A 20,855-nucleotide genomic window follows, 5' to 3' on the forward strand; every position below is an offset into this window, starting at 1 on the left:
AATGAGATAGACAAGACAACCGATCATTTATTAAATAACCTTTCATGATAGAAACAAATGTATTATACACACAAACAGCACACAAAGCACTGTAGTACCATGGTTACAATCGTGGGTCCGAGTTCGTGTCCTGCTCTGGAGAGACCAGTCCTGTGAGATGGAGAACTGGTAAGTCGGCTTAGCCTCTCCAGAACTGGTTTTCTGTCCTGCAGAGACGGGGCTCGCTAGGCATCCCCCCCGTAGAGGTGCTGTGGGGTGTAAATGACGCGCGTGGGCAGCCTGAGCACAGCTGCTCATTCCTCGTAAGTGCAGAGTAGCATAGCTTTTGCGGTGATGGCTTTATGACCGCCCCATGTAGACTGTCAGTGCTCTGAAGGGATGCCTTGTGGTTTGGAGATGGGATTCTCACTTCTGTAAATACCCAAGTATAGTGTTATTGGGTCCTGCTGATTTCAGTCTATTCTTTAGAAAGTACATATTGTAGATATATTTTTCAAGCATGCGTGCTTTTTTTCTTTTACTATTTAAAGCTCTACCCTCTCATCTCTTGGTGTTACTTTTCATGGAATCCAGGAAACAGTCCTAAGCTACCTGCCTCTTCACACTTTTCCGTGGTGGTTTCCTTCCCTGATTAGAAGAGGGTTTTGCATAGAAAATTTTATTTGTTCCCCTTTTCTTGGAGTCTCTCTCTCTGTCTGCCCATCTCTCACCTCTCAATCTGTCCATTTCTCAACCCACTGCTTCTTCTGACATGTTCCAAAACGCATTTCAGGTAGCTTACAGAAGAACAGATACCAAATAAACAGGTGAGAAAATGGGGCCCAGTTCAGACAGTGAGGCTAGGAGGCGAGCCTGTGTGAGGGTTGCAGGCGTGAGACACATGCCTCTGCCATGTGACTTATAAGATCGACAGCAGCAGTGTGCTTCAAGCTCCCAGCAGACACAGGGAAGCAGGATTTGAGGGAGATGCTTACTGGCTGTGAAATAAATAAGTGACTTAGGAGAAGCCCAGCCTTTCCAGCTACTAAGGCTTAGGAGAATATTTTGAGTGTCTTCCAAAATCAGAGTATGGCATCTTTTCTTTTTTCAGAGTTCTATGTATAGTTGGTTACATTCTATACCTGGAAATTTCTCCAAAACTGCTTCCCACGTGAGTCCCATGGCTCGGGGATTGGGTGGTTCTGCTCATTGATGGGGGTTGGCCAGAAACAGAAAATGAGAGCCTCAAAGGGGCCTGGGATTTGTCAGGTATGTTTTGTCAGTGCTGTAGGGTTCAAGAAATGCTTTCACCGTTTCTCTCCATCTGAGGCGGCAGCGTAATCTCTTACCAGCATCAGGAGCTCAGGGCCACGGGATGGTGGGGGCTGACTGCACTGCCGTCAAGACAGCTGAGCTAGTCACTGCAGGTGTGGTTCTTTTACATACTGCATTTCATGTTCTTTACTAGAATGTTTCAACAGGGAGTTAATTAACTGAGTTAATTAACATTTAATAAATATGATCTTTGTTGAAAAGACAGTTATAGGCAGAATATAAGCTGTGAAGTCTTTAAAAACGGTTTCATTACTGAAATTTCATTTGGGGAGATACACGGTTTATCTTATATATGGCTCTCTTTTAAAGTAACAAAGAAACAAGACAGAAAAGGCAGAGGATGATTTCTGTTCTTCCTCTCGGCTTGCAGGTGCCCTCACCCCCAGTAGCATCAATCAAGACACCAGCACTGACACTGGCCGTGCTCAGAACTGCCTCAGCCCTGAAGACACTGCTGACAAATAGAAGGGGGCCACGCCCTGTTACAGCAGGTGCTCTCACTTTGTGGGTCCTTATGTAACTGCGTGGTGTTAATCAGGATCGCCCGTCCTACATTGTGTGATGCTGCTGCTTTGTCTCCTAGTTACTTGTTTCTCTAAGTATTCTTGTATTATTCTCCAATGCATAGTACTACACACCTAAAAATGCTTTTTTTCAGATGAAAAAGAATGTGCATTTAAAATAATAACTCTGAAAAAGGGGGCAAAAAAGGCTATCCTTGTCCCGCTATTCAAAGATAATAATTAACACGTTAACGTATATTTTCATCAGTGTGGATCACCTCTGTCATAAAAAACCAGAGAGCACTCTGTGACTGTTTACTGTGTGGACACCTCCATTTTCCATTCGGCTTTTTATATGTTTTTCTACAATATTCTATCTCCTCTGGCATGATTTTTGATGACCAGTATAGCATTCTGTCTTGTGGAGGCATTGTCCATTTTACTTCGGACTTAAATAAACTTTTAAATTCCAAGTATACTTAACTGAAATACTGAAAAGAGAACTGTGGTGGTACAGGAAGGCCCTACCTCCCTTCCCCTTATTTCCGAAGAGTAAAAAGTGTTGAAAATTTGATATATATGTTTCATGACCTTTATGCCTATGACATACATATATACACACATATGAGAATTCCATGTATACGTGTGTGTATATATGCTTTATTTAAAAATGAGACCATACTATATGTTTTTCTGCAGCTCGCTTTAATCACTCAGGTGTATATCATAGACGTCCTCCCACTCCAGACTCACACGGTCCTTTCAGATAGAGTGGAGGGGTCTCCTGATTTGCGGGTGTGGTCTCTTTCCCACGCACACCTTTGGTGAGAGAATGCTGTGGACAAGGCCCTGGACCACGGCGAAACGCCGGCTCCCTCATTGCTCGCAGCTCGTCGTGATTTAACGCATCATTGTCTTGATGGTGGACAGTTAAGTTTTCTCCATTTTCCACTGTCAGAAAGGATATTTGACTGGCATCCTTCTTGTACAGACATTCCTGTGATCTTTTATGAGTATTCCTTTAGTTAAGGCTTCTGGAAATTTAGTCCCTGGATGTGACATTTACATTCATCACAGACTCCATTCAAGTAACTCTAGAAATTCCTTCCATAGGGGAATGAAAAGATGCACAATTACTTATGTAACCAATTCTCTATTGCTGGATATGATTTCACTTCAGTTTTTCTTCCCACCATTGTAAACAGTGCTGTGTAAATGCCCTGATGGGTACATCTTTTTGGACTAAATTTGTTTTTTCCTAGAGGAAACGATTCGTAGAAGTGGTGTTGAGTCAGTGTGTACGTACGTTTTTCAGAGTTTACATATCCATTGACATGTCGTCCTCTGAAAATGTCGCTCATGGTTTCTTCTCCCACAGATGGACACTAGATAGAATATCTTTTAAAAATATTTGCCAATATGATGAGCAAAAGTGCTTTTTCATTGTTTTAGTTTGCATTTGATGACCAGTGAGGTATTGAGCATTTTTCACTCATTAGCCATTTGACTTTTTTAAAATGAATGATTCCTTTTATCCTTTGCACACATTTAAGTGGGGGAGCTTCTTGTTGCTTTGTGACAGCTCTTTGTATGTTATGAACATTAACTTCTTGTCTTCAACAACATGTATCACAGAGCTTTTTCTTGTCATTTCTTGCCTTTCATTTTGTTTAGGAGGATTTTAATTTTGGTAGTGTCTCAAAATATTCTTATGATAATAAATGTATTCCTTATGTGTTTTATCTTTGAAATTATTCTTAAAAATAAATTCTTATACTGGAATAAATCTCCTCTGTAGGTTTTTTTTAATCTCTAAGATGGAGATGATAATAGTACTTGTTAATGTAAGGGTAAGTTGAGTTAATAAGAGCAAAGTGTTGTATTTGCTGTTATTAGTACTTTTTTATATTTACATCACTGTCTGTAAATTATCTTGTGGTCCTTATGAGAGGAATAGTATTTATTCTTTCTAGGTGATTGTCTGATTGTCTCAGGACAATTACTGAAGTCATACTTTTCTCTTTGATTTGAAATCCCACCTTTACAAAATACTTATGTACACTAGAGTCTCTTTTTGAGCTCATGGTTCCCTTCTGTCAATCTGCCTTTCTTACTCCAGCACCATAACTTACATATTGTAAAAATTTATTTAATAATTGGCAGTCTGAATTTTTTTTCATTCTTTTCTTCCATCCCAAATTTTCTTGTCTAGTATTATGATTTTATTCCTGAAGAATTCCAAAATATTTTGTTCAAGTTAAAAAAAATCAGATTGGAGTTGTCATGGGAGTTTTCAGTAAGTTTTGAATTATTCTGATGAGAACTTACATCTTTACAAAACTGCTTTCCTCCATGCAATTTGTTGATGTCTCTACATTCTCACCTCTTACTTTACCCCTCAGTACAGCCCTGAAGTTTCTCCATTTAGAACATGGGCATTATTTTTTAACTAATTCCAGATTATTGTTTATGTTTTTGTCAATTTTGTAAGTGAAAATTTTTTGCTATTATATTTTTAAACGCTTAAAACTGAAATTTAGAAAGGAAGATTCGGTTTGTAAATACTCACTTTGTAATTTGTCATTTAAAATTGTAAGTATTAAGTAGTTGTTCCAGAATCCTTTCTTTTTTGTTTTTAAAAATTTGTGTCGAAGATTCTCAAAATGTTCATAGCTAAGTAGTATAGGTGGGGAGACAGATGGAGAGAGGTAGTGTGGCTCATGTACAAACTGTGAGCAGTTTCATATCTGCCTTTAGGCTGGAGAAACCACAGAAGAGCCCAGGTTAGACAAGGAATGGCTTTGTATGCACTTGAAAGCCAGCTTTCCTGCCTGTATGGTGAAGCCTGGTGTGCGTGGCAGGTAGATGATCAAGGTCTGATCAAGGTCATTTGCTGCACAGAGCGCTGTGTCTGTGAGAAATGGTGACCATTGCCATGGCAAATGCTTGGTGCCAGGAACAATGCAGGGGAGCTGGGGAGCCTGTGTTAAGGATTTTCCAGTCCTGGGAGTGGGAAGATCAGACTCTGCATTCAGATCTGAGTTTGAATTAATCCTCTTTAGTTTACTGGACCTCTGACTTTTGTCAAGTTATGCATCCTGTTTGAACTCCTGCTTTGTTGTCTCTCAAAACAGAAGAATTACAGCCTGCTGCTAGAGTGTTTGATCAGGGTAAATGATTTGTGTCTATAAGATGCCACGTACAGTCACAAGCTCAGTGAGCAATGAGCTGTCCCCTCTTCTCCTGCAACTCAGTGCTCGATAAGTCATCAGCAGAAAGCGAGTCCCTAATTTGTATGTGGTGCAAGGAAGAACAAAACTAACATCTTGCCTTTCCCTGGCAGTATTCTTACTTCTTTGTTTCATGTACCTCTTTCCTCCTTCACTCTCCCCTTTCACCTCCTCCACCAAGAGCCCGAGACTCTCTCAGAACACTAGATTCAAGTTATTTAAATGTTGGCTCATTCCCATGAAATGACAGTGACTTAAAAAAACTGTACACATCCCAGAATTCATTGTATTTGATTTACACACACACACACACGTGCACACACACACACACACACACATCAGGCTACCTCCCATTTGCTGAGGGAGAAGGGCCACTTTTTCTGAGTTTTCATTTACTCAGCGTGAGAGCAGTCTCTTAAGCAGAATTTCACCTGGCTTCGTGCATGGTTTTTTAAATTGGATTTCTGCTTTTTGTCCATAAAAATATTCTCCTATTAGAAGACAGGAAGTGGAGACATAGATATTCTGCTGAGATATTGGTGTTATCATATTTGAGTTTTATTGGACATAAGGCGGCATAGAGTCATACATTATTATGGATGAGAATCCATGATGATGTAACTTGGACAAGAATCTGGGTCTCCTGCCATCGTGTCCATGCGGGTGAAGAGGCAACTGGGTGGGGGATGGCAGGGAACCTTCTTGCTTGAGTTCCAGGTTCTTGTTAGTTTTCATTGCTCAGCTGCCTTTAGTTTATGTCCATGAGGCCTCTCATGGGAAGGTCACTATGTCCTGAGAGACTGAGTTACTAATCAGCAGAAAGCTCTGGACCCACTCATATTTTCCAGAGTTTTTCTGCTGACCTGCTGACACTTTATATAAATGAGACCTAACAAACTACTGGATATAAAATCCTTATTGTTATCATTTGCCCTCGAGTTCCATAGGAATGGGGTGCTGTCTCAGGCTGTCTAAGGCTAGATCTGAACAAAGATAGGGTGATAGGCTCTGCTGCTGGACCCTCCCCAGTCGAATGGGATTTCCACCTTAGTTTTTAGAATCAGGCAGATGAGTTCAAATCTTGTCTTTACCAGTTATTAGCTTTGTGACCTTGGGGAAATAACTACTTTTTTGGTTCCAATTTTCTTTATCTGTAAATAAGTTCAGTATTTATTTTAGGGTTTTTGTTTTAGAATTGAATGTGCTAATTCCCTAATTTATTCCTCAAATACTGATCACATGGTTCTATGCTGGTGCCTTAGTAGTTGATTGCTAAGGGACTCAACAGTGAGAATGGGGATGGGGCCCCCTGGATCATACAGCTTATATTCCAGGATATGCTTGTAAAAGACAAGATTGCAGTGGATTTTTAGTAAATGTCCATTCCTTTCCTAATCCCCATTGATTGTGTATATATCTTTATACTAATATATGAACAATTTTTTTTGCAGTTTAAATCTCTTTGTAGTATTTAAAGAATGTAGCTATAACAAAAATACGTGAAATAAAATGACTTGACTTTTATTTTCCTTTCAATAAGCAAAACAAAATAAAATAGAAAAGAAAAGAAAAAGTATTGAAGGAGTAGAAATAATTTTATTTCCGTGGAATCAACTCCCTATGTTAGGTTTTTCCATTGTGTTGTTCAACATCATATAAAATTGACAGGTTGTGACTTCAGTGTTGATAGCTAGGTGAGTATAGTTTCTTTTTGTGGTTGTCTTTGATGAATTATTTGCACTAGATCATAAATGATGTGCATGTTACATATTGGAAACGAGGAATCATTGGAGACATACTACCTCCAATGCAGTCATTTTGTTACCGAGTCCAAACTCGTTCTGCTCGCCGCATGACAGGCCAATAAACCGGGAGATGAGGTGTTGGAGCAAGGAATAGTGACTTCACTTGCAATGCTGGCAGACCCAGAAGACGGCAGACTGATGTCCTGGAGAACTATCTTCCCCAAGTAAGAATTCAGTCTCCTTTTATACTAAAAAGGGGGGGGGTTGTGGTTGGTTGTTGCATACTTCTTGCTTTATGAATTGTTTGTCCTTTGAATCCGCTGTTCTTGCAGCTGTCCATGTGGATCAAATCATGGTACCCCTGTAAAACCTCCAAAAAACAAAGGCTATTCTCTATTATGCAACTTGCCATCTCTACAGAAGTGCAGATGAGCTAACATTTTTAAAGATCAGGGCCAGGAGAATAGGCTTTCCTGCAGATTTCAGGCTAAAGGCAACTTTCTTTTTCAAATGGTGCAGAGCTACCAAGTCTGAGCCTAGGAAACAGGGCACAGGTTTAAACTCAAAGGAACAGATTTAACATAGGGTAAAAACTGTTACATTTTATTACAATTCCGTTTCCAGCTTCATAGATAATATTAGTAAGAAATATGAGCAATTTTGTATTTTTGCTTCTTAATAACCGATAAGTGTACCAACTATATTTTGTGAGCAGGGATGCTGTGCAGGCATTGGGGTGACAGCAAACTCTTGTAGGGGGTGGCCGACCCTGCAACATCTCTGATGCCCCGTGAGTGTTGGTGAGGGTCCCCGTAGCCAGGGGCTCTCTTCAGGAACCAGCATATGGGCATTGACCTCTGGAGACCTCTTTTTCGGCTGCAGGAATTTTTTTCAGATATTGAGATTGAAAAATCACTCCAGCTGGGAATAATTAGGGAAAAAAAAGAAAAGGAAAAGGGTTTGGAGTAGAGTAGAAGAGTAGGACTTAAGATCACGGAGCCTGAGTGCTTGGCAGCGGGGCCTCGGGAGAGAGGGGAGCAGAGGTGAGGAGGGGCCTGGCTCCGGAACCAGCTCCTGTAATTGTCCCTGCACGCAAGCCACATAGCTTTAAATTGGCCTGGGCCACCTCTCTGGGCTGGATATCACCCTGGGCAGAACCGTGGTATCTGTAAAGTAAAATGACTTCACAACTATTGCACAGAGCTGCAGGTGTAAGAGAGCCTAAGCCTGTCTCAGAGTGCAGGGGACAAGCGGAAAGGAATGGCAAAATTTCCACTGACAATTGAAATTTTGTTAAATAGCCTGCTACAGTTGTTTGCATCACTTGAATGAATGCAGGCATATTTCTGTGGGCATTTATAGGTTCACTGAACCCCACCAGCCCCACTTGCCCCCATCGGAGATGGGCTTTCTCAAGCACAGTGCCCCTCCTGCTTGGGTGGAAAACGCTGCTGGTCCTTGCCTGGGGCCGGGCTGCTGCAGGGCACTGAATCCCCGAGGCACGGCCTGTGAGACACGACAGGAACATCTCTGCTCTTGACTGGGTGCCTCCATTTCCCCTGCAGTGTAAAAATGCCGGTGACTGAGTTAGAAGCATGCTTCCAAGCTGTCCATGTCCTTGGCATCCAGAAGCGGAGCCTGGAAGCTTTCGAATTTATCCAGAATGCGGTTTACATTCACCTTCAGCAGGTGAGTGTATGTCCTTACACAAGTGGAGGAATTACTGCAGTTTTCCTGGAACTTTCTCACTACAAGTCCATTTGATTTTTCTGTGCTAGGATTCAGTATGGCCTGCTAAAAACTCTGGAGTGAGATCTTGAAACCCTGATGAAGAGCATTATTTATTTCATTTCTCTATATGATACTCTTTTACTTTTAAAATTCAGAATTTTTTGTTGTTTCAAAAATTTTTGGGGGGGGTTGGAGAATCATGTTTACTCTTACCATCTTTGCAACCTGTTGCTTTGTGCCTCTCGCCTGTCTTCTGTCACTTGTGAGGCGGTTCCATTTGTGACCCTGTCCGGGTTGTTCATGTTATAAAACATAAAGCCTGTAAAAGTACAGTCCCTTTTCCTCCGAAGACATTCCACAAATACTCCTTTAACCTGGGTGTGGTTTTAAGAAGACAGAATCTTTAGAACATGTCCTTGCAGGTTGCTAGTGCAAAATCCCCAAATCAATAGTCTAGCTCAACATCTAAAATCTTTCTAATTTACCTTGGAATTGTATGGATAAGTGAAGCAGTTTGCTAAGAACTCAGACCAGGTTTAGAATACAGGCTGGTGTAGCTCAGCAGGTCCTCCCAAGCTGATGCTCTGCCAGAGGGCGGGGCCGAGGGGAGAGGGCGGGTCCTGCCCTCCCTGAGGAGACAATTTCATGGCAAAGACTTTCACCTGGTGAAGAACTTGGAGTTTCTTCTAAGAAGAGTGGGTCTTAAAAGAGTCCAAAAAGCGCGGGAGTGGCACAGTCCCATTTGTCTCAAGTAGGGGAGAGCGGCTGTGGGGCCACTTGGGAGACTCGTGAGTCCAGGTGGGCAGTGTTGGTGGCTTCCACTTGAGCGGTGGGACGGTCAGTGTTTAAAAGCGAACATATTGAAGGCATGTTTAGATGGTAAAAAGGAAAGGATGAAGGCTGGCTGTGAATGCAGGATGGAGTAAGGCCCAGGTTTCTGGGTGGATTAATGAGGTAAATGATGGTCCTTCTGTGCTCTGAGGAGGGAAAGCTGCAGAGGGAGTTCTGCGGAAAACTGATGAGTTCAGCTGTGGGTAAAGTGAAAGGTTGTTAGATGTGTGGTCTGGGAGCTCAGGTGAGAGCCAGTAGTGAGTAGGGGGAGGTGAGAGGGACTTTCAAATAATTTTGTATTGTGAACATACAAATAAGTATGAGTAATGACACATTTAACACCTCTATATTCTGGATTTAAAGCCCAGTAACATTTTGCTATACTGACTGCAGAGGTTCTTAATATTTTTTAATAGAAATAAGTAGAAACAAAATAGTGGAGTTAGTGAGCATCTTAGAGTAGATGTGTGTCCTTGTATGTATTTTTATACCTCATCTGTTTATAACCATAATCTACAAAAAGTTATCTTGCTTAGCATAAGCGTTAAACACAGGGACGTGACACACATTGTTGGGGGTTGAAGCTGATCTTCTCGGGCAAATTATGGACCCTCTCTTTGCCTTAGTTGCATCGTCTGTGACTGCCCCAGGGCCCCTCATCACAGCTGATTTCCTAGAGTAGATGTTGGGAGGGAGGCTGCTGAAGGGAGTAAGAGGTGGCAACTGCTAGGGATATTGAAGAGAGACAAAAACAGATTAAAGCCGATAAACTGAGTATAAATACCCTCTAAATAGAAGGAATCCCACAGTGTTTTGAGCCGCTTATCATAAGGGAAAGAAAATCACGTGGATCCAAAGCTCTTGAGCATATGAGTATTGTGGGTGGGAGGGTGTCATTATAAAAGTGTTGAGAAAAGGCCTCTTTGTTTTCCTTGACATTACCAGTAAGGATGGGGAGCAGAAGCGAAAGCCTCTGCTTCGCAGTTGAAGGTGCTGTTTTGTGCGAAACTGACCAAAGTTTGGAAACCAGTCATCAGCGATGCTGGCAAATGAAGAGGCTTCTGGATTGGGTGGGGCGCTTGCTGTGACTTCCAGGTGACCTGCTGGCTGGGGGCTGTGTGGCGGGCAGTAGTTTTGCAGGGTAGCCCGGGCATAATCCCTAGCTCTGATGCTGCTGGTCTGATTAACAGACCTGGGCGCACACTGTCCTAATGGGGCAGCTCGGGATGTGGCCCTGCCCTGCTGAGAGCGAGAAGAGGGCTCCCCTGAGGAGGTGTCCCTGCGGAGAGTGGAAACGTCCTCCTGCAGGGGAGGAAGAGCCTCTGAGCAGCCGGCCGGATGCACAGGCAAGACCAGCATGAGCACTGATGTTTCCGGGAGCCGGAAGTCATACAGTGGCCCAAACGGCCTTGTTCCTGAGAGACTGGAGGGAATAGATGCTGAAAAGGCAGGCTAGGGTCAGACCCTGTGGTGGGTTATGAGTGACAGGAGAGGATTGTTCAGGCAGGCATGGGACAACCCTGTGGGCGTCCCAGCTGGGGCGTCACGCCGAAGGGAAGAGCAGAGTTATAGACTTTGCCACTTATTAGCTGTGTGACTTTGAGCAATATCACCCCACCTCTCTCTATATATATCTTCATCTGTAAAGTGACACAGTGACAAGGTCGTGTCATCAGAAGTATTAGCTTAGCTCTGATCCTCTTTGTCGACTCCTGTCAGTGCTTCCCTGCAAGGTTCTGCAACGGCTGCTTTTACCCTGAGATGGGAGGGCGTAGAGGGACACTGTAATACCCGAGGGCAGGAAGGGGTTGCTTTAAAAGCAGACATGTAACAGCCTGCAGCTGCAGACCTGCAGGCAGTTTGGTTGACGGTCCTTGAGAGGACTTTGGAGGCCTTAGCGTCGTCTTAAGTCTTGTTTCCCCTTGGGGAACGGATTTGCCTTTGGGGATTGATGTTGAAGATTTGAGCTTCTGCAAAGCTGTTTTCAGAGATGTGTATATACGTAAAATATCATATAAAATAAAATGATTTATTTAACGTGTGCGAATTTGTAGCTGTTAGGAACAACTCTGTTGGCCTGGTCTCCACGGAGGACACCAAGGGTCAGCAGAGCGTGCAGGAGGGCAGGCAGCCTGCAGTGCTTCTGCGGGGTGTTCTCCCCAGCAGGGCGCTCTGCTGAGTTGAGTCTTCTACGAGTTTTGTTGCCAGAGGAGCAGACAGCAAATTAATGAGTTCTAGAGGGATTGTATAATGACAGGAAGAAATAGGAACCCGGAGATTTTCCGGACTAAAACACGCTTTGGTTCCTGATTCAGTGTGTTCCATTACAGAATTGATGAGTTGTGTCTATTCTGGAACGTCATTGAAATAAACGTTCAGCCTATATGTTAAGGGCTTTGTTTTATTTGGCTGGAGGACTCGAGGCGGGATGACAGCCTCTCAGATCACTCTGAGGGACTGCTCCCAAGAGGTAGGGGAGGAGCTAGGATATATAGAAGCTTACAACAAAGACCAGGTAATTGGAACAATAAAATATTGCTTGTTATCTAAAGAAAACCAGATATCTCAAGTTCAAGTATTTGCTGCTTTTCTATGTATGGTGAGAAGCAAACATTTGGGTCATTGAATTCATTCCTTTGGCAAGCCCCTGGCTATCTAGGGCCAGTATCCTGTCCTTTCTTACTCTGAGTCTGCTCAGAGGGCACCACTGTGAGTGGCTGAGAGGCCGGGCTGTAGGCATGTACTCGCTGGGGGTTGGCAGCAGCCGCTGATGACTCGGATTCAGCATTCTTTGTTTACTGTCATGGTTGCAGTATTTTCATGCACATTGTAGTATTTTCATTCACAGTGCTCCCACTTGGTCCTAAATTCGACCAATATTTTGAGAGAAATTTCATGACCAATTTTGTCCCACGGTGCTAGGATGGCTCATTCCTAGTTCAGGTGAAGAATCTTCTAAGTTGCCATTCAAGGTGTAAGTTTTTTTTGTCAGGCCCTGTTGATACTAAAAGTTCTCTGGATCACCTGTCTTACTTGTCTATTATGATACAGAAAGTGTTTACCCATCTTTGCTCATTCCCATACCTAGAATCACACTATTATATTTATTTTATTCAGGGTTATAAATTTTATCTGTTTCTTCAAGATGTTTAGCCATCATCAATCTTGTGGGCCTAGTTACACATTGGGAAATGTAACAGACAACAATTTTATAAAATAGACAGGATATAAGTAATAAAGCTAGTAACGTTAATAAAGTCACGAGTAAGAATTTAATAGTCGAGAAGTTGTATTTTTGGGTTAAAATTTTGCTTGTGTTTCTGAGTTTGATCCTATGAGAAAGTTCATATTTATGGTCAGGGTCAGAGCAGGTATTAATTGGCCAGTTGAAATCTCCCACCTTGTAAGATCAACAGTGGCCTAAACAGAACTATAATTTCTTTTTAGAATAACGTTTCTGAGGGCTACCTAGTTAGAGCCTTGGAGTAGGGAAACCCACCAAGGTAACACAGAAGTACTAGACATAGGTAATTTATCATAAACTTAACAAGTGGAGTAGTTCATAATCAAAGGTTGGAGAAATTATCAAAGTAATTGGTATACAGTCCTGGTCCGGTGTCTTGGGTCAGCTGTCTAGCTCAGATGTCGTCTTCTTCTCATCCTGGTCTGGTAGCTTTTTCTCCATTTGGGCATTGTTTTAAGGTGAGCAGCACTCGATAGGCCAGTGCACTGCAGGGGATGTTTCAGATAGGAAATGAATCCGAGACTCCGTTTCCTTCAGCTTTGGTGTGTATGGTCTGGTAAAGAGTACCTGAAAAAGGGTCCTTCCATTCAGGTTGGAGACAGTTCTTTAAGTCATGCCTGTTGCAGTATGTATAATCCCCTGGCTGCAGGTCATGGGGCATTGGAACTTTACCCAAGGATAGATTTCTGAGCTTCAGAAACAAACCTAGAGTATCCTTTTCATAATTCAATTAAACCGTACAGCAGTGTGACATAACAGCAAGGAATGATCTGGGAAGTGTCTTAGTAAATATGGACCTCAATTAACAAAACTAGAATTTAATATCCACTAAAATATAATTTATTTTCTCTCTTAAGTTACCCTCAGTTTTCTCAAATATAGCCAAATCAAGATTAATTTTTTACAAGTTAAGTCTGATTATTTGATCATATAGGCTTTTTTAAATTGGCTGTGTTGGAAGTTTTAATACGGAGTCTCAGGGTAGAATGTTAAGGTTTGCTAAGGCCAAGAAAGCCACGTCAAGGCTTTTCATGGGTTTCTGCCTTACAGATTTAGGTAAATTCTTTTCTCTTTAAAATCCTTAAAATATCTTTATACTCCTATATCTGTTAGGAGATGATCTCCCTAATTTGTTTGATAGAGCCACTGGGGACCTAAGTGTTTTTAGTCTCTTGAGGGATCAGATAGAGAGAAAAGATAAGTGTTCCAAGTGTGATTACATAGGTATAATTTATCAAATTGCTGTGAACCATAAGTAGCTTAAGGAGAAGAGATTCTTTACGTCTGGGAAACAGGTTAAAAGCCAGTAGTATTTCAAACAATATCAAAAATTATAACCATATTCAGCAGGTTAATCAGTCCCATGTAACTAATTCTTTTAATAAGAGTTTTCATTAGAACTTTAAAATGTCTTACCCAGTTTAGTTCAGTGCTATAGTGTGAAATTTATTAGGAATCAGTAAATCTCCTTGAAGAGAAAGCATTTTGCAAAACCATCAGAAGAAAACAATTAACTGTCTATAAATGACAAAAGATTTAAAAGCATGGTTAAACACCGTTACACTATAATCAATAAAGAAATCTGTTCACTATACCCATAATTATCACTGGTAACATTTCAGATATACCAGAATTTTAGGGAGTCCATATAATTTCTACAATACCTATATTAATAATATTGTCTCATTCAATATAACCTTAGAAGTTTTATGATTCATTTGACAATTCCATGTTATTTAAAATGCCAAATGAAACTTTATAGTTAAAAATCTCTCTTTGGGATGTTTCAGGGGCCTTCTGTAGCATCCCAAACTTAACTGGAGATTAAAAGAATTTTAATTAATTAAATTAATTTTTATTTAATTAATTAGAATTTTATATTTGGGGAGCTTTTGGAAAGATTTCAGAACACTTGATCAGATAAACATATAGATCACTGTAAAGTAGTACTAATTCATTAACAAGAAAATACGTCAAAGGTAAAGGCAGAACAGATCAGCTAAGTGGTATAAGAAGTTTTACAATCTGTTACTGAAGGAGGATTAACATTTTAAGAAAATTTTTTCCTCTTAACAGAGAGAAAAACAATTCTAATCTTGTACCAGCTTACTTCTAAGATTCATTTACGTTGCCCAATTTGTTTCTAAACTTAGCCAATTCTGACCAAGTACAAAACTCTTCCCTCAGGGTTCATTTTCCACAAGCCTTCCACAGCTTTCTATACTTATATTAGTGTGTCCCTTATTTTTCTTCTATTCAGAAGTAACCAGGTTCAGGAGAAAGTCACTAATTTTCATTAACAAAATATAATTCCATTCTTATATCTTCCTTTACGCATTTATATTACTTTCCTAGGATACTGAGATCATTCCCTTACTAATAGAGACTATTTCAGTGTGGCACCAACCATTTATTAATATTTCTATATATCTTTAGTTTCACTGTAAGAGGAAGTTAAATGTTAAGTAATTCGTATTTCAATGTTATTTTATCTGAAAATGGCATAGCTATTTAATAAAATCTTGTCATTTAACTTAATTTAGCACAACACTAGAATTTAAAGATACCAAACACTTAGAGATTATCTTAAACATACATTTTAAAAATATATTTTAAATATTTACCCAAAGCTCTCATCTCATTTGCATTTAATTTACTTAAAATTTTACCACAGCACATTACTTTTATTTTTTTTTTGACAAATCTGCAACAGATATAACAGGATCTTATTTGACTTTCATTAAACCTAGGTTCAGTAAAGGTATTATACATAATATTGATGACTTTAAAGATGTCTATATTAATTAGAACATACTTAAACTAAACAATATCAAATATTATCTTAATATTGAATATTTTCCATTTCACATGACGCTGAAAGTCAATTTGTTCAGTTGTTATTTTAAAAATACTTAATGTTTAAGCTCTTATATTTTTACGTCAATTAAGCAGAGCTCTATGACTTTGAATTTTTTTTCTTTAGCAGTAGAAATATCTCACTTCTATAATGTGTACACAGGCTTATAATCAGAAAAATGCTAGAGATCTCATAGCTTCACTTTAAAACTTACTTATAAGATAGGTATAATAATAGTTGGAGTAAGCTGAATTTGCTTGCTCAAATCACTAAAGCTTACTATTTATGAAACAGACAGTTAAAATTTCTTCACAATGTCTGAAGGACCCTTCAGAGTTCTGAGTTCTAATATGCCAAAAATTTCTTGGCCTTAAGGTTTATTTCATTGAGCTAATTAGACTCAGTCCTAGGTCACTGTTTGTTGTATTTATATTTCTGATGTGCAAGACAAAGACACTGTCTTCCAGGTCCCCAGAGAACTGCTCTCTCACCCAGGCCGTATTTTATCTCCTTAAATGGCATTTTTGTATCAGTGAGAAGAGCTGTAAACAAAGAATTCCATGTTTTAAAACTTTAAGGCTTATTTAAATATGTCTTCCAAAACTTGCATAAGGCATTTAGTAAGATCTCTTTTCCTTGTGTTATAAATTAAACCCAGGGTAAACCTGTATTTTTCTATTAGCCACTCAAATTAGTTTTTAGTTTTACATTATATTGGACAGCTTATGTAACTATATTGGTTTATTTTAATTTGTTCAATTAATATTTTCAGAGGGACAGATATGTGCCTAGCCTTATAATACCAAGAAGGGGAAGTGTTTTTCCTCTTAAACATATGTATCCCACAACATAAGCAAAAGTTTTGTATAAAGACCATTTAAATATACCAATTTCACAAACTTTTATCTCAATTTTATTAAATCTTATACCTTTAATTTTTATATTTATTAAGTTTAATCAATAATTCTTATTTCTAGAAGGAGTGCCAGAAACCTTTTTTTGTGTGTGTGTGCATTGTATATAATTTTATAGAAGTCTCTAGGATGCCCAAGTTTCAGCCAAAGAGCTTAGGCACTTCTCAGTTTTTAATTTCATTAATTGGTCTGTTATCCCAATTATTAATCAAGTATTTCAGTCTATATATACATATATTTCAAACTGTGGTAAGTAAAATGGGCTTGTTTGAACTTTAATCTTGGGGGGGAGTAGGTGAACTCTTTGGCCCTTTTTCTTTTAACTTTACGTTGTGTAGTATCAAAACCATGTATGTAAATCCAAAAATGTCCATTTTATTTATTTGATTCAAAATAACCATATAAAAATATTTATCCTTTTGGGATAAGCCACTTATTTTTTTTTCGACATTTTTACAATCATTTTTCCAGTTATTCAACCTAATTAACATTAATTATTCTAAGTTTTTATTAGCATATCTAGAAACATTTATCAGAAAGGAAAAACATAAACGTAGCTTTTCAAACCAGTTTTATTTTTTTAACTAAGTTCTTAGGTTAACCATTAGATATATTTTTCTACATTTAAACTTGATTTTAATAGAAACCATAAAACAACTGTTTATAATGAGATCTCTTTAAACTTTCACCAATTAAAAAGTTTTTCCAAATTAAAAAATCCATCATATGGCCGTCAATTTATATACAAATATAATATATATATATAGTGATTTTAAACCAATAAGATGAAGAGGCCCTTCCACATGAGAGTTGGGGTGTTGCCTAAATAAAATTCAAAGGTTTACTCTCCAAAAGCTAAAAGCCTTTGTGGTCCAGGCTGATGCAGCAAAGTTTAAGATGGCAAAATATCTGAAAATTGGTACAATCAAAGAATTGCTTAGAATCCCAATTTATTTGCGTGGCCACCATATGTACACAATACTTGAAACTTTTGTATGGTGGAGTCCAAGGTTTCCTTTAAAAAATAAACTAAACATACATATACATACATACACACACTTAAAACACCCAGAGAAAGATAAAACATTTACATTTCAAGGACACAGGAAGAGAAATCCAAGTTACCCCTAAAGGGGATTTTGTTTTTATAAGTTCAGAATTCCAAAAAATGTTTTTATCAGGCCTGGTTATTTATTTTCAGAGTGAGTTTTTTTTTTTCTTATTCCCAATTAATGTTGTAAATTTTGTATGTACATAAACCTGGCTGGGGTAATAGTTGGAGACTGGCAATCTGTCATTTCTTTTTCTTTTCTTTTCTGTTCTTTATTTTTTTTTGAAAGTTCTATTCCCCATTGTAAGGTCGGGATCTCAGAATAAATTTGCTAGTAAGATTTCCCACAGGGACAACTCTGTGTCATGAAGTCTTTGTGTCTACCACTCCTGGAAGATTCTCTGTCACCCGAGAAAGCTGTTACCAGCCAGGAGGATGGTCCGAATTTTGGAGTTGAAAGTTTCCTCATAAAAGTTTTACTTTTATCCTGAAAAATTCAATGGAGGTAACCAAATTGAGGAAAATATTAGACCAGACTCTTACCTAACCACTCAGTCCTGAACCCAGTGTCTTTCAACTTGGACTCACTCAGGATGTCTCCACTGGGTGAGTATTTCCCTCATATGTTTCCACCAGCCCCACTTTGGACATATACTCAAGGTGGATATTTCCTGTTATCTTTCAACCAGGCCCCACCCAATATGTCTCCACTGGGTGGGTAATTCACCTCAGTTTCTTTCAACTGGAGGGCCACGTACCTGGATACACCGCCAGATAAAACTTAGGATCATCAACCAATATGTGAGATCCGAGAACCAAGAGAGACCCACCCAAATTCATCTGGACTCCCCGAGGAGGTGGATGGGCACAAAGGGCCACTGCTGGTACCAAGGCTCCGGTTACTTGGAGAGTTCAGGTGGAGAGAAATCTGCTGTGGTGCTTCATGGTGTCCAAAACTGTTGACTGAAATACATGTGCAGCCTAAAAGTTAAGAGTTATGTTTCATTTGGCGGGAGGACTCGAGCCGGGATGACAGCCTGTCAGAACTCTCTGAGGGACTGCTCCCAAGAGGTTGAGGCAGAGCTAGGATATATAGGAGCTTTACAACAAAGACCAGGTTGTTGGAACAATAAAAGATTGCTTGTTATCTAAAGAAAGCCAGGTATCTCACGTTCAAGAATTTAGTACTTTTGAATGTGTGAGAGGAAGCTAATATTTGGACTCACTGAATTCATTTTTTAGACAAGCACCTAGCTATCTCGGGCCAGTAGCCTGTCCTTTCTTATTCTGAGTCTGCTCAGATGACACCATTGTGAGTTGCTATAGCAGCTGGGCTGCAGGCCTGTCCTAGCTGGGGAGTGGCGGCAGCCTTTAATGACTTGGTTTCAGTATTCTTTGTTTACTGTCATGGTTGCAGTATTCTCATTCACATTGTAGTATTTTCGTTCACAGACTGATTATGGATAATCTGCAACCTTGGAAAGCAACCGAGATGGAATTACTGCAGGTACCTTCTGCTTTAATAAGCCGTGTGCAAACATAAACATGGAGGAAGCATACACTTGGATTTGGAGGTGTAGGAAAGGGATCCTGCACATTGCAGGAGAACGCAATGCAGAATTCCTTAAGTCCACCTTTCTTTACTGTAGTGGTATCTGAGAACAGTTTATGGTAATTAACCAACATTGACAAACTGCACAAATTGCATTTAAGAGCTGGCCAGCTGAAACTTGTGTATTGGAGAGGTGGAATTCAAAGGCAAGTGGTCAGGTGGATTGGAGAGAGATGGAGCCAAGGCCTGGGCCCAGATTCCGGTTTAAATTGCCATTTCTTCACCATAGGGCCTTGGAATAGAATTCAAAATCTCTTAACCTGTTGGTGAATCTGTGAAATGGGCATAATATTCGTTTCACCCTGGGATTGTTGTAAGATCTAAAGAGTATTATAGCACACATGAAGCACTTAACCCACTGGCACTTAGCAGTGTTCACTGTGTGGGGCCGCCCCGCTTAGCATGTGTCAGAGCCGTAAAGGCAGCATTTGTCTGTTGAGGATGCACTTGCAGCCCCTTGGCTAGGTTATGAATTTGGTGATTTCCTATAATCCTTGTAATTCTATGTGCCATGGACAGTTATTTTCATGGACAGATGAAGAATCTCATGGTAAAAAGACTGTATAATTTGCCCAAAATCAGACCATAATTTTGGGTGCAGAGGCCTCGGTTCAGCATGGGCCCCTGGGCCTTCTGCCCTCTCTGTTCAGCACCAGAGCCAGATATGGAGTCGGCTGTTTCCCTGCCCAGAATATCCGGCAGGCCGCAAGACACATCTGGCCCTGTGCTGCTTGAGCAAAAACTCCGAAGGAGAGACAGTTACAAAAGGGATAAACATAAAAACAGACGACAGCAAATTGTGATCAGCTCTGAGAAGGAAAGGAACATGTCTCGCCGTGCAGAGCTGGGAGCTTTCCCGTCTGGGCTGCTCTGGGGGTGTTCATCTCAGCTAAACAAGTTCTGCTGCTGCACCAAGGCAGGAAGGCAGGGAGCGTGTGGCCAGGTAGACAGGGCCTCGTTGATCTTACTCATTCCCCATTAAGCGACAGTTGTCTCGGGCACTTAACTAATAAACAGATGTTGGCCATAATTATCACGCACTTTGCTTGGTAGTTTTATTGGCCCCAGCATTGAGATGAGGTCATTGAAGCTGGGGAGTTTGCTGCATGCCCGTGATTACCTTGCAAATACCCCGACTGTTCTTTCAATCTAGACTGGTGTGGCTGTCATGTCCCAGCCCTGTGAATGGCATCGTGTAGCTTCTCCCAAGTGGCCCAAATGGCTGACATTGATATGCTTAATTCGTTGGAAATAGTATGTGACAATAATAGAAAAAGGTAGTAAGAAACTGTTTGGAAAACTGGAAAAAACCTTTTCTTCCCCAGCTGGGGGAGCGTAACCTGTATCACTCACCCTACTCACTGCCTGTCACCTCCTCCCCGCCGACTCCGTGTTCATAAGCCACACTGAGTCTTGGGAGAACATTTTGCCTCATGACACTTTTGACTAGGACCTGCAACTTCTTTGTCCCTGGTTAACTCTCTCTTCAAAGCCATTCAACTTTTTTGCAGGCTCCTCCACTCAGATGTAAGAATAGCCTCTTTAAACTTCTTGATGCAGCTCCTTAATGAAGATCTTGTGACGGAAACCTAGCCAAAACTGGGATGTATGCATATAGTGACTGCAAACTCAGCACTTTGTTAGTTCAGAATCAGAGGGGTGAGTGACTCAGGAAATGCTTTTTTAAGGTAACAAGGGGAAAGTGAAAGGACGCTTACTGTGTGAGAAAGAAACATCTCAATCACAGCCAGTAAGGCACCTGTGTTCAGGATGGGGTGTGGCGAGTGCAGAGTTCTCACAAAGAAAATAGTGGTGTGATGGGA

At 40.3% G+C, this 20,855-nt stretch overlaps 1 protein-coding gene across 2 annotated transcripts in view; it reads left to right on the plus strand.

Annotated features, from left to right (window-relative positions):
- The window catches only part of LOC140686252 (uncharacterized), a 31,811-nt gene extending 29,015 nt beyond the window's left edge, over positions 1–2,796 (plus strand). The window contains exons 1-4 of one of the 2 annotated variants that reach the window (XR_012059957.1): positions 877–1,150; positions 1,309–1,406; positions 1,685–1,805; positions 2,517–2,796. The gene's annotated coding sequence lies outside the window, so the exon portion shown is untranslated. Of the gene's footprint in view, positions 1–876; positions 1,151–1,262; positions 1,407–1,684; positions 1,806–2,516 lie in introns of those variants that run through there. The other variant, XM_072939966.1, reaches the window with a different exon arrangement.
- The last annotated feature ends 18,059 nt before the right edge of the window (positions 2,797–20,855 follow it).

Source organism: Vicugna pacos, chromosome 16, assembly GCF_048564905.1.
Source record: "Vicugna pacos chromosome 16, VicPac4, whole genome shotgun sequence".
NCBI classification, from domain to species: Eukaryota; Metazoa; Chordata; class Mammalia; order Artiodactyla; family Camelidae; genus Vicugna; species Vicugna pacos.